Source organism: Elephantulus edwardii, unplaced genomic scaffold, assembly GCF_000299155.1.
Source record: "Elephantulus edwardii isolate Elephantulus edwardi_28Jun2011 unplaced genomic scaffold, EleEdw1.0 scaffold00033, whole genome shotgun sequence".
NCBI classification, from domain to species: Eukaryota; Metazoa; Chordata; class Mammalia; order Macroscelidea; family Macroscelididae; genus Elephantulus; species Elephantulus edwardii.
In genome coordinates this window covers 17,867,278-17,881,112 of record NW_006399783.1, presented here as the reverse complement: position 1 = coordinate 17,881,112, position 13,835 = coordinate 17,867,278, and the positions used below count along the sequence as shown (strand labels likewise).

The 13,835-nt window shown below is 43.7% G+C and overlaps 1 protein-coding gene and 1 pseudogene across 1 annotated transcript in view; both read right to left on the bottom strand.

The window, feature by feature from the left end:
• SFXN1 (sideroflexin 1) overlaps positions 1-13,835 on the bottom strand; it is a 76,224-nt gene that overhangs the window by 47,755 nt on the left and 14,634 nt on the right. The window lies entirely within an intron of this gene.
• Positions 4,656-5,228, bottom strand: LOC102877476 (annotated as a pseudogene).

Sequence of the window (13,835 nt, the reverse complement as noted above, 5' to 3'; positions counted from 1 at the left end):
ATTGTTGTTGCTGATTGCCTTCAAATCGAGCACAACTCATAGCAACTCTATGAAAAAAAGGCCTGAAGTCCCTCTACAACTATCGACATTTATCAAAGTTCATCGAGTTTCCAATGTCATGTTATATAGGAAGTGGAAGCCACTCCTGCTTCCAATAGTGGCATAAAATTTCCATTTTCCATCTAAGAATCATCATTTTTCTTCCTAACAGAATTAATTTCTTTTACTAATAATACATCAAGGACTGCAGCCTACAATATGGATTGAGGCTCAATGTCAAGAAGACAAAGATTCTCACCACTGGACCAATTGGCAGCATCAGGATGGATGGTGAAGAGATTGAGATTGTACACAGCTTTAGCTTGCTTGGCTCCATAGTCAACAGTCTTGGCACCAGCAGCCAGGAAATTAAAAGGCACATTGCCATGGGAAAGTCTGCTGTTAGGGACCTCTCCAAAGTACTGAAGAGCAATGGTGTCTCTCTGGAGACTAAGGTGCGTCTGATACAGGCCATGGTCTTCACAATCACTTGTTATGCATCAGAGAGTTGGACAATGACCAAGGAGGATAGAAGGAGAATTGATGCCTTTGAGCTGTGGTGCTGGAGAAGAGTATTGAGTGTACCATGGGCTGCTAGGAAAACAAACAGATTTGTCTCGGAAAGGGTTAAACCGGGTGGCTCCTTGGAGGCAAGAATTCTGAAGCTCCGTCTAACTTACTTTGGACATGTTGTGAGGAGAGACAGGTCCTTGGAGAAGGACATCATGCTTGGGAGGGTGGAGGGACAGCACAGGAGAGGAAGGCCCTCTATGAGGTGGATTGATTCAGTGACTGGGATAATTGGGATGGGAGTGTCAGAGACAGTGCGATTGGCACAGGACAGAGTGGAGTTTAGGGCTGTTGTACATAGGGTCGCTATGAGTCGCAAGCGACTCGACGGCACATAATAACAACAACAACAACAACATTGTGTTGTTTATAAGACAGTCTATTACAGTCTTCTGCATAATACAAGCTTACTATAAAAAGAAAAATAAAGGATAAAAAAATAACATCACCCATAATCCAAGCACTCTGAAGTAATCATTGCTAATATTTTGATACATCTCCTTGCAAACATTTTCCATACAGGTACACTTCATTTTATTACACTTTGCTTTACTGCACTTAACAGATACTGTATTTTTTACAAATTGAAGGGTTGGGACAACCCTGAATCAAGCAAGTCCATCAGCCCTGATTTTCCCAATGGCATGTGCACCCTTTCTATTTCAGTGTTACATGAGGTAATTCCCACAATATTTCAATTTTCTTTTCATAATGCTACTGGGCATTTAGAGCACTGATGGTCTAATGAGTCAGGATTTGTGCTGCTAATCAACAATACACGGTTCGAATCTACCTGCTGCTCACTGGGAAAATGATGGACAATCTTCTCCCGTGTGATCTTCAGCCTCTGAAAATCCACTGGAGAGTCAGTGATGAATCAGTTCTGACTCGATGGCACATGACAATAACAAACAACACTGCATACTTAATATACTACTGTATAATGCAAAGTATAACATCTATATGCATTGTCCCTCACAGCTATTATTTCAGAACTGTCCAGCTGATTTTCAGAGGCTGTCAATCAAATGGGAGGAAACTGTCTATCTTTCTCACATGGAGCAGCTGATGAATTCACACCTGCCTTGGTGTTGGCAGCACAGCTCCTTACCAAGAGGCCACCACAGCTCCCTTGTATGCATTGGGAAGCCAAAATATTTGTATGGCTTTTTATTATGATATTCAATTTAGTGCAGTGGTCTGGAACGAAACTGTAATATCTTTGAGGCATGTTGGTACTTACTACCATATAATATTCAGTTGGTATCCTACTCTATATTTCAGTATCTTGAGGTTTCAGAAGTTTTTGTTTTAACACTTACTTCATGAGTGGAGATTTTTTATGGCATTAAATATTCATTATGGGTATACAAGAGTATCTTTAATGTGTATGTTAATTTTGGATTTTCACCATTATAAATATTGCTGCATCCTTGCCCATGCAGCCTCACAGCTGATGAACCCCCAAATTAGATCTCTCCACATTTAGCAATGGATGCAGATGCTAGGCAAGTTTGTAATATGTAGTTTATTAAAATCTCCAATTAATATGCATCCCTGACCAGTGGGTCAAAATTACACAAAGACAGAAGGAATTCTGTGTACAGAAAACAACTAAGTAGTCAGTGTACAGAGTGAGAAAGTAAAACACATCCCTACCATTCATAAAACAAGCTGTGATGACAAAAACAGAAAGCCACCTGCACAGTTCATGCTGTTGCGGCTCATGAGTTGATTCTAACTCATGTGTGTCAGTGTAGAATGGCTCCATAGGATCGTCAACAGCTGACTTTTTGAAGTATCTCTGGATGGATTACAACTATAAACCTTATGTCCAGTTAAGTTGAGTGTTGAACCATTCACACCACCTAGACTCCTTGCTAAATGTATAGGATTCCCCACCCCCCTGCCCCAGATCATAGTGCAGGCAATAAGTGTATAACAACCTTCCTCTTTGAATATAGCTTTCTTATCTCACTGAGAAATCTTGTTCTCAATAATCATAGATTACCAGAAAATTTGCTGCTTGGAATCATTACCAACAAAATCAAAGAGCTCTGTTCAGAGACAAAAAAAAAAAAGAGTATTAGTAAGGATTTGCAATAAGAGAAGGTAGAGAAATACCAGGCAAAAAATTGGGAGAGGTCTTCATACTAGTGGGCTGGGAGTTACATATGAGTCACAAATAAACCTTTTACAACATCATAAATCTATTTTCTTTTTTCTTGGTTCAAATTAATGATTTATTTCCATCTTAAGACTAACAGAGGAGTCCAAACAGACCAGAGTACATGGTGACAGTCAATGCAGAAAGGACACACCTGACCTGTGTACAGTGAGGGAGGGACACATTTTCAGGGAAACCTTTTCCTATATTGCGTATCCAAGCAAGAAAACCAACACTCTACTTCCCCCAAATTAATTTACGATAAATGGCACCACTTCAGCTGTCTTTAGGCAAAAATTGATTAATCCTGAAATGGAGTCACCAGAGGTCTTTAGATGAGGAGTCAAATGGACTCCGGATGTCTAAGTGGTCTTGGACAGGTGAGAAGAAAGCATTTACATGAAATCCGAAAGGAACTTAACTTTAACCATGTCCACTTTGGGGGGACACTGCCATGTTGCTCTGACAGAAGGCAAGCCCCTCCCACCTCCACGCTAAATAGAAAAGTATTACTTCAAACTAACGTGACCTGGGTCAAACAGCTGAAGAACGAAGAATCAAACTATTCTCTTGAGCCCCCAAGAGGTGAACTCTGTGCCGTGCCCCCGCTCCTTCAGATGGTGACTCAAGGTCAGTTATTGCTTCGAGGCCCGAGGGGCCCTTCCCCACCATGAAGGTTGCTGGCAAGCTAGAGCCTAACAAGGAAGGAAGGGTGGAGGTGAAGGCCAGCTGGCACCGCAAGGCTGCTGCCCTGTGCCCTCCAAGGCAGCCCAGTTAGTTCAGAGAAGGTGCCTTCAAACCCACAGAGCAGGTCAAGGCGCAAAAGCCAAGAGAACAGCTTCCAAGACATTCAGAGACAGGCCAGGTGGAGCCAAGTTCTTGAAAACTGGGGGCAGAAGTCAGCTGGGGAGCAGCGTGAAAGTGAGAGCTGAGGCCATTGCTGATGCCACCACCTGCAGTGTGCATGCCCAGAGTGCCCACAGGCCATGTGGTGAGCACAGGGTGGACCTTATCAGAAAACAGGACTCTGAATGCAGGCCCCACGGTGCTCTGTGTCTCCTGTGCCAGGTGGACACCTGGGAGAGGTTCCTGAGAACAGTTGGTGAACAGAGTCAGGGCAGGGATGGCACTGTCCCACGTATGGCCAGGCCTCTAAGGGGCACTATCTACGTCTCCTGGGCAGCAGAGAGGTGAAGTACAGGCTTTATTGGACATGTTCAGTCATAGGAAACGAGTTGCGCTGCAGAGGTTCGCCGAACTGAAGAAATTCCCACCTGCTGAGGGGGAGGTACAGGGGACCACAGCTGACCTCTGACCCCCCCAGGAAACACAGTCTGCTAGTGTGTCTTCTCAGGGCAGCAGTGGCCTGGCCTGGGGCCACTCCTGCAGCTGGGCTCCTCAGCCGGCGGATGTTATGTGGCTCAGCAACTCTGGTGCACAAACTGACTGGTTATTAACTGACAAGAGGTGGTGGCCCCCAAGAGCCCAGGAGGACCTGCTCGCTTACCACCCAGGGCCAGCCCCCAGGTGACACACCCACTGTGTGGAGAGGAAACTTCTTGGCAAACATGTAGGTTCCAGGAAGAAACTGGAACCATCCCTCAGCTCCACTGTGAATATGCTATGTGAGGTTCCGGAGTAGGAAACCAGGGCTCATGGACCACCCCAAAACAGCAGACAGACCCTGGTCTGGGAAAGCCGAGCTCTAGCTCCACAACAAACTGGAGAGAAAGAGAGCTAAGAGGGGGTGAAACAGAGTGGGAGACAGCTCAGGAGTTAGTTGGTAAGTTTTTGAGCTCAGCACACTGGAGGTCAGAGAGCCCCAGACCCTGCATAAGAATCCTGGTCAGCCGGCTATCTCCTTGAGCAACAACGCATCTCATATATAAATGGGGTGGTACTGTTTGTGGTTGATCTTTGTCTTACAAGTCGGACAGGTGTTGGAATTTCTGAGGGAATCTCGGAGGCACTGGCTGCAGAAAACGTGGCCACATTCCGTAGAAACAATGAGATGTCCGTTATGCACGATCTCAGAGCACCCATCCATGCAGATTGGACAGCTAACAGTGCCGGAAGGCCTGGGTCCTGCTGTGCCTTCGTTCCTGGCGTTTCTGGGTGTGTGTGGGGTTACATACACATCACTGTCCCTGGGTGCCTCCTCATCGTCACTGCTCACCATACAGCTGTCAGCATGGTCCTCGTGCAGCCTCCGGGCATTCCTCCGGGGCCGCCGCCTCTCGTCAACAATCGCAACAGAGTCTTTGTGAGTCAGGTCAACGACCACAGGTTCCAAGGACTCACAGGTGAGGTCCACAATTTCATCTCCAGTGCTTTCCAGAAGCTCGATGGGCTCCGCCTCCACGGCCATCTCGGGTGGGGAGGACACCTCCCGGGTTCACTTCTGGCCTTGTCTGGAATTGACCGTTCCACCCCGACGTTTTCTTGTGCTCATGGTGGTCTAGGCTTCACCTACAGAAAAAAATCGATCCCAGCATGGACAGATGTGAACCTTCTCGACAGCGCAGGCCTGTAGCCAGTCGCTCTCCAGCTCGCAGAAGTGTCTGGAGCCAAAGAGGTTTCCAAGTAGTCTCAAATCCTGCAGTCGAGCTGGTCCAGCACCATGGCCATCGGCGTACACAAACCACTCGGCACCTGCAAGAGGCGCCGTGAAGAACTGCTCACTCTGGACACCGCCGCCTAAACCCATAAATCTATTTTCTATTAGACTTTCTGGGCATGTAAACCTCATACAAAAACATCTTTTGGGTGACCATTCTTCTCATTCCCTTTTCTGAAATGTCCTTATCATTTAACCATAAACAATAAGCCAGTCACACATTGTTGTTGGTGTTGTGTGCCACTGAGTCATCTGCAACTCATAGTAACCGATAGCTCTGACGCCTGTCCCGTCCTAAGCCAACCTCACTGACCCTGATAAACCTTCCCATTGCCCCAGTTACTGTATCATACCATCTCATCTGGGGTCTTCAGTCTTCTCCTCCTCCACTGTAGCTCTGAACATGATGTCCTTCTCCAAGGATCGGTCCCTCCTGGCCACATGCCCAAAGTAGGTGAGATGGTGCTTCAAAATCCTAGTCTCCAAGGGGAAACTTAGTTTCACCCTCTCCAAGACAGACCTCTTTTGTTTTCTAGGTGATCTATGGTATGTTCAAGGCTCTTCTCTAGCATCACAACTCAAAGTCATCTATTCTTCTGTCATCCTTAGCTACTGTCCAGCTCTCTAATACACATCAAGTAACTGCAATGATCATGGCTTGGATCAGGTGCATCTTAGTCTCTAGACTGACATCATTGTTTCTCAGTACTTTGGAGAGGTCCCTGACAAAAGATTTTCCAGTGCAATTCTTCTTTTGATTTCCTAACTGCTGGTGCCAAAAATGTTGATTGTGGAGCCGAGAAAGCTAAAACTGTTAGCCTCAATCTCTTCTCCACCTGTCATGATGTTGCCAACTGGCCCAGTGTTGAGAAACTTGATGTTGAACTTCAATCCCTATTGAAGACTATAGTCCTTGACCTTCTGTAGCAAGCGCTTCAGGTCCTCCTCAGTATCAGCAAGCTAGATTGTATCATCTGCATAACATAGGTGGCTGATGAGTTTTCCTCCAATCCTAATGTCACATTCCTCCTCATAAAGCCCAGTCTCCCGAATGATCTGTTCTGCATACAGACTGAAACAGTATAGAATGAGATGAGGAACTATCTCACTCCAGTAACAGTGGCAAAGTTTAACAGGGCAGCAAGTAATAAATGTTGGAGAGGATGTTACAAGAAAGGAACTCTTATACATTGTTGGTGGGATTGTAAAATGGTATGACCATTCTGGAAGTTTTGCAGTTCCTCAAAAAAAAAAAAAAAAAGAAAGCTGAACATAGAAATTCCATATGTCTCAGCTATTCCACTACTTGGAATATACCCTGAGAAATGAGAACTGAGGCACAGAGATTTGGACACCAATGTTCATAACAGCATTATTCACCATCACAAAAACACAAAAACAGAAATTATGGTACATTCACACAATGGAATACTATGCAGCACACAGGAGCAATGATTTTGTAAATTATCACCTAACTTGGGAGGGACTGGAAGCATTCTCCTGAGTGAACTAACTCAGTCCCACAAGAATAAATATTGCATAAAACCATTATTGTAGAATTAGTATAAGGATCCAAGAGGAGTGGGAGAGACTGGAAGCAGAGGGATGTGGATGTTCAGGGGGCAGGGTGATTAATCATCAGATGGGACAATTTGATTGGGGGAGTGAAGGAAATTTAAATAATTTGAGTTTGTAGTCAAATTTTGTAAATAAACTGTTGTTGTTGTTATAAAGTACCCTTAAGTCATAGCAAGAGATGGTAAAAGAATGATAATATTTATTATAACAAAGCCTTTGGGGTAGAAGTAGAACAGAACAAGGGAGTTTATAAATATGGACTGCACATTTAAATAGGGCGCTCAGGAACAGAATTAACTGAGACAACTGGAATTAACACTGGAGCAAGATGGAAGCAGTGAAGACTATGAGATATTACTATCTGGGAGAGTGCATTCCAGGTCAAGGGGACAGTCATGGCAATGCCTCTATGGTAGCTCAACATCAAGGAAACAAAGATTCTCACCACAGGGCCAACTGTCAGTACCATGATAGATGGAAAAGATATTGAGATTATTAATAATTTCAGCTTGCTTGGATCCACATCAACACTATTGACACCAGCAGTCAGGAAATCAAAAGATGAACTGTATTTGGGAAAATCTGCTGCCAGGGACTTTTCCAGACTAACACTTAATACCACACTCTACTATTGTTTTTAGGTATTCTGACTCATGTAAATCCTATGCATGACCTAAGGAAACACAGTACAAAAGGGTAGAAACTTTATCTCATTTGATCCATTTAGAAACAGGAGGAAGTTGAGCCATATCATTTCTTGTTCACGTGTTTGTTTATTACGTGTACAATTGATTTGTTTTTGCTTAACTTCTTTTATCGGTATTTTAATGAAAGTTTACAGACAACTTGGATTTCCATTCATTCATTGTTGCACATTTTCCTCCCACACACCCCAGTTTGCTTTTCTCTTCAAAAAGATTGTTTTATTATTGCACAATTTCTTCCCTCCCCACCCCACCCCCAGTGAGTGCACTTTTCCATAGCCTCTTATTCTGGACTACTGTTATGCCGATAATACCTAATCATATATTTCTTTTAGACAGTTCTTTCCGTCATCTATTTCAATGAAGTGTTCATTATTTATTCCCTCTTTTCTTAGTTTTCCCCCAACCCCCATGCCAGTTCTGTTTTATAACAGTGGCAAAGATGTCAGTCTAGAGACTAAGGTGTGCCTGATCCAGACCAGGCCTTCACAATTACTGACGGTGAATCAGACAGCTGGACAATGACTAAGGGTGACAGACTAAGAATTGACACCTTTGAGTTCAGTACTGGAGAAGAGCTTACCATGGACTGCTAAGAGAATAAAGTGGTCTGTCCTGGAAAAAGTAAAACCAGGTTGCTCCTAGGAGGCAAAAATTTTGAAGCTCCATCTTACATTCTTTAACAGTTCCTGGAGAAGGACAGCATGCTTGGAAGAGTAGAGGGACAGTGCAGAAAGGAAGACCCTGGATGAGATGGTTTGGCAGAGTACTGGGATAATGGAGGCAGGTGTGTCGGAGGCAGTGAGATTGACTCAGGACAGGGCAACGTTCAACTATGGTGCATAGGGTAGTATAGAGTTGGAGTCGACTCCAACATAACAACACATAACAACAACAACATGGTAGGAGTGTGTGGTCTTTATATAACAAGAAGGCACATAGTCGGACAGCAGCGAAGAAGAGAAAGAGCAGAAATAAAGAGGCAAGAGAGGTGATGTGGAGAAATTTGAAAGAGTTGTATTGTGTGTCATAGGTCAGAACTTTGAATATTACTCTGAAAGAAATGTAAAATCATTAGATGGCTCCAGATAGAGAAATGGAATAATTTGGCAGAAATTTTAAAAGCACATCACTGGCTGTTGTGTACACAGACTGTGGGGACAGAGAGTTAGCGCCAACCAACCGTGAGGCAGCAACAGTGCTGATGGTGCTCAGGGCTGGATGGTGAAATGCATATGGTGAGACCAGCTGGGATTCTGGATCTTCTGTTGATTGGAACCAAGAGCATTTCCTGACAGGTTAAATGTGGCAAGGAGCTTTGGTGATGCAGTGGTTAAAGAAGCTGCCGGCTGACCAAAAGGGCCAGCTGAACCTACCCATCATGCCACTGAAGATGAGGCATTCTGCTCTTGTCAGGATTTAGTCTTGGAAACCTAGTGAGCCATTCTACTCTACACTGTGGGGTCACTGTGAGTCAGAATCAACCAGATAGCTGTGGTTTGGGTCCTGGTTTTGGAGGTGGAAGTGTAATGAAAGAAATATTAAAATGTGGAAAGCATAATCGGTGTCACAAAATAAAATGTGCATGAATCAATGAATGGAAAAGCAATGGGCTCTTTAAATAGTCTCTTAAAATAAAAAGTTAAAAACAAATAAAAGAGCTATTTGAAAAAGAAAGAAAAGAACAATCATGACTGTGTGTGACTTGGTTTGGTCTTTGTCTCTAGCTTCTAAAAGATCATTCTGGGAATTTGCCAGGGGTGCTGCCTTCATGTGTAAATGCAGTAGAATCCTTAGGGCCACACCCAAGAAGGGAGGAGGGCAGGTTCAGAATGCCAGGAACATTCACTGAATCCTCACTGAGTCATGTGTTACTCGGGCAGCAGTGACTAAGGGACCATAGGCTTTGAGTTCTCTCTAGTGTTTCCTGGGTGGAGGTGAGAGTCCATACGCACAGGAGAGCAAGTGGCAAGTCCCTAGAGAGTGTGCACAGCCCAGTCAGAACTTCCAGGACCCATCTCTACACTTGCACCTTTTCTGATCATTAAGTATAGATTACAGTTTCCTAGAATTCTAGAGAATTAACCCAAAGTGCAATAAGTCAGAAGGAGCTGGCAGGACAATCTGTATTGAGGATCTGGCCTGGTCGAACCCTTTATTCCTACAAATGTTTAGACACAGAAGAGAACACAGCAAAAATTCCCTGAAGGATTTTATGAAAACAACAACTGCCATCTCCCTCCTCGATTCTGATACAGCAGGCCCAGCACGAGGGTGGGGATGTGGTTCCATTCCACATGCTCATGACCATGACAGGGACTGCCAGCTCTCCGCATGAGGCTGTGGCTGGACCCGCAGTCCCAGCCATTTCCTTCTCTGCATCCTTCTCTGACCTGGCTGTGCTTTCCCTCAGCCATCTGCGGTGCTCTCCAGTTGCATGTCTGATGCCTGTTTTGTCCCTTATAAAATTAAATATCAAAGTAATAATTGCAAACACTTTTCTTCCTTTTATAGGCTATTCTTCGGAAAGAGACATCAAAGTTGGAGGGTCAGCAAAGACAAAGGAGACTTTTAATGAAATGGATTGATCAATGACTTCAGTAATGAACGGGCTGTGTTCAGGTCAGCTGCTCATAACAGGATTGCTATGAGTCATATTCGACTCGATAGCAAAAACTAGCAACAACAAATAATGCATTCAGATTATCACTATTCTTCATTAAAGTTTAGGGAGCTCTGGTGGCATAGACGTAAGGAACTGCACTGCTAACCAAAGCTGAAACTCTACAGCAGCTTGAATCCACCAGCAGTTCCCTGAAAGAAGGGCAATCTCCTTTTGTGTGAGTTAGAGCCTTCAAAAACCCACAGGAGCGTCAGCTAAGAGTCAGTTCTACAACACCTGTAGAACTGGACTGACATCAGGGTTGAGGTGAGACCGAGAAAGATTGGATAAATTACGTATACTGCACTGAAACAGATGAATGAGAGAGAGAACTGTTTAAAAGTGATACGTGATTGGGTATTATGGTCATGACAAGAGCCCAGAATGAAGGTTCCAGAGTGGAGTGTACTGGAGTGGGTGGTGGGGGGAGAATTCTCTACCAATGAAAGAATTTTTCTTTTACTTTTCAAAGAGAAGAGTGAACTAGGGGGGAGGGGTGGGCAGGGGGAGAAGTGCAACAATGAATGAATGGAAACCCAAAGTTATCTGTAAACGTTCATTAAAATTCATTTAAAAAACCCAAAACACACAAAAAAAGGTTCTAAATTGGCAGTAAGTTTTTGAGTTTTCATGTTATGCTTGTTAAAGGCCTAATCTATCTTTTACACCCTGCAGGGTGGCTATGAGTGACATCTTAGATCTCCTTCAGTAAAACATAGGGGAAGCATGACTCCAACTGCAGAGCTTCACACTCCATGTGGAGCTACCGTCCTCCTCAACTGGACCCTGAATGTCCATATTAACTGGCCTTGCATGCACAGCCAAGGGCAAAGCAATGGTTCCCTAGAAAGTCCAGATGCTGAGTATGCTGCTTACAGACCCGGCGAGGACTTTGCAGATGAATCGAAGTTAAGGATCTTGGGCTGAGATTATCCTGGATTATCTGGATGAGCCCAATGTAATCGCAAGGGTCTCCTAATAAGGTAAAAGCAGGCAGGAAGCTGTAGTAAGAGAAAAGAGGAAGCAAGCAAGCAGAGGTCAGCAGGAGAGCTTCGGCCGCAGCAAACAAGGGGTGACCCCCAGAAGCTGGAAAAGGCAAGGTGCACAATTCTCCCCTAGAGTCTCCAGGAGTACAGCCTGCTGACTCACTATGGTCTTCAGCCCCCAGAACTACTCAGACAATAAATTTCTGCTTTGAAACTATGGCAGCACCAGGAAAATTCCAGAGAGAGGCTGCTGCCCTTCCAGAGGTCAGAGTTGACCTGAGAAAACAAGGTCTGGCCATACACTCCCCCAAAATTAGCCACTGAAAACCCTGTGGAGCATTATGATATAAGAGGTCACAACAAATGAAAATTAAAGACAATTAGTGTTTGGAGAGGGGACTCTGGTGGCTCAGTGGTAAGGAGTAGTGCTGTCAACCCCAAGACAGGTAGTTCTAATCCACCAGCTGTTGAAGGAGAAAGATGGGCATTCTCCTCAGTGCAATTTATGGCCTCTGAAAACCCCCTGGAGAGTCAGCTATGAAATGGTTCTGACTCAAAGCCACTCAATAATGTCAGGTTTTGGAGGATCTGATGGCATAGTCCTTAGGGAGTTATGCTACTAACTCAAAGCTGACTTTTCTCTGGAGATTTGAATCCATCAGCAGCTACAGAGGATAGGCAATCTTCTCCAGGTGACATGTAGTCTGTAGAGACATGCTGTTAACCTAAAGGTGGCATCTCTCTGGAGGTTTGAAACCACCTGTGGATCCGAGGGAAGAAGATTGGCACTCTCCTCCCATTTTATCTACAGCCTCGGAAACCCAGTGAGGCAGGTCAGCTATGAGTCAGAGCCAATGGCAATGAGAAAGCATGTCACTGGAAGAAGTAATGTGCTATACAGTGAAATCTGTGAGAATTGAATTCAAAAGGTTACCATAGATTTTTCGGAGACTATTTTGTTTCTCTGGGGCTAATTTTCCACGTTTAATAGGAAAAGTCACCTTGTGACAGAAAAGTCACTTTTTCTGTCCATTGATTGAGTTTTCCTTCCCTGCAGGTTCTGCCTTAACACAGGGTTAGCTTTCAGAGGGTTGACTGCACAACCTTGTGATAATACTGGGACTAACAGGCATGATCACAGAGACAGATATTGTTCAAAAGAAAGTTTCAGAAAAGAAGATAGGAATCTTTTAATTGCTGATGTGGTAAAAAAATGGAGGGGAAATGTCATGCCTCAAGTAGAAAAGATGGCAGAAAAGGACAAAGAATGAGTTTTAAAACGTGGGTTCATTAACTCCCGTATAATATGTGAAATTTGTGAAAGAGAAATGGAGATATATGAGGTATAACTCCTGTGTTGATTGGAAAGGGACCCTGATATGGGCTTTCGGTGATATTAGTAATTCATAATTTCTTTATCTTTTAAAATTGTTCTTACTGTGGTTTAACTGACACTCAAAAAAGTTAAAGTAACATTTCTTAAAATTAATATTAACTACAGTTGTTGACTTCTTGATATATGATATTTAAACTGTGTTCTGTGTTCTTTTCTACGGAAACAACAACAAAAAAACCCTAAAAAAATGAAACCTTAAAAGAAGAGAAAAATGAAAGAAATTAACTTGAACTAAACCAAAAACGGAAGCCCTGGTCTTTGAGTCAATTCCAACTCAAGGAACTCTACAGAACAGAGAACTGACCCATAGGCTTTCTAAAGCCTTAATATTTACAGCAGCATATTGCCCCAACTTTCTTCAGAGCAACAAAATTTTGAACCACCAACTTATTCTTTTTTTAATCATTTTTCAATTTTTTTAGAAAAATATGTACTTTTTATTTTATACTGGTTTACTTATAAAGTCCGTTTACATTGTTGTTTTTCACATTGCATTTTTCCCCTTTCTTTAGCCCACGTCTCCCTTCACCCATCAAATTGTGCGACCCTATGGTTATGCCCCCACCCATCCTCACCTCTGTGCTCCCCCCCCAATCCTTGGATCCCCCTACATGATTTTGTTAGCAGTCAGGACCTTTAACCACTATCAGAGCTTCTCTCCCTGGAGGTAGGTCTATTTAAGTGTTCATTCTTCCCATGGGAAGCAGCCTGCCAGAGTGTAGGGCAAGGTCCAGGACAGCAGAGGCCATCCATCTTTGCCAGAAGACAGTACTCTCAGGCAGGCTCTTGATATTTGCTTCCTTGCTTGTTTTTATTGTTTGCTATATCACTGATCCCAACATAAGGAACTACCATCAGCTGATGTGTTTGAAATCACAGAAGCCATGGAAGCTTAATCTATAAGTTATTAGATGGAGGGCTGGTGAAAAGGAGATAGATGTGAAGGGAAGGGGTAGAAGTGGATGGATATCCTGTGGGATGGTGAAGCAGGAAATAAGTGTGTAAAGGTGCATGTGAGAAAGGCAGGGACAACACTGACACTAAAGTTAACTCTGCAATAAGGGATATACCTTTAACTTGCTGGTCTGTCTAATACATCTCTAAATCTGAACATTC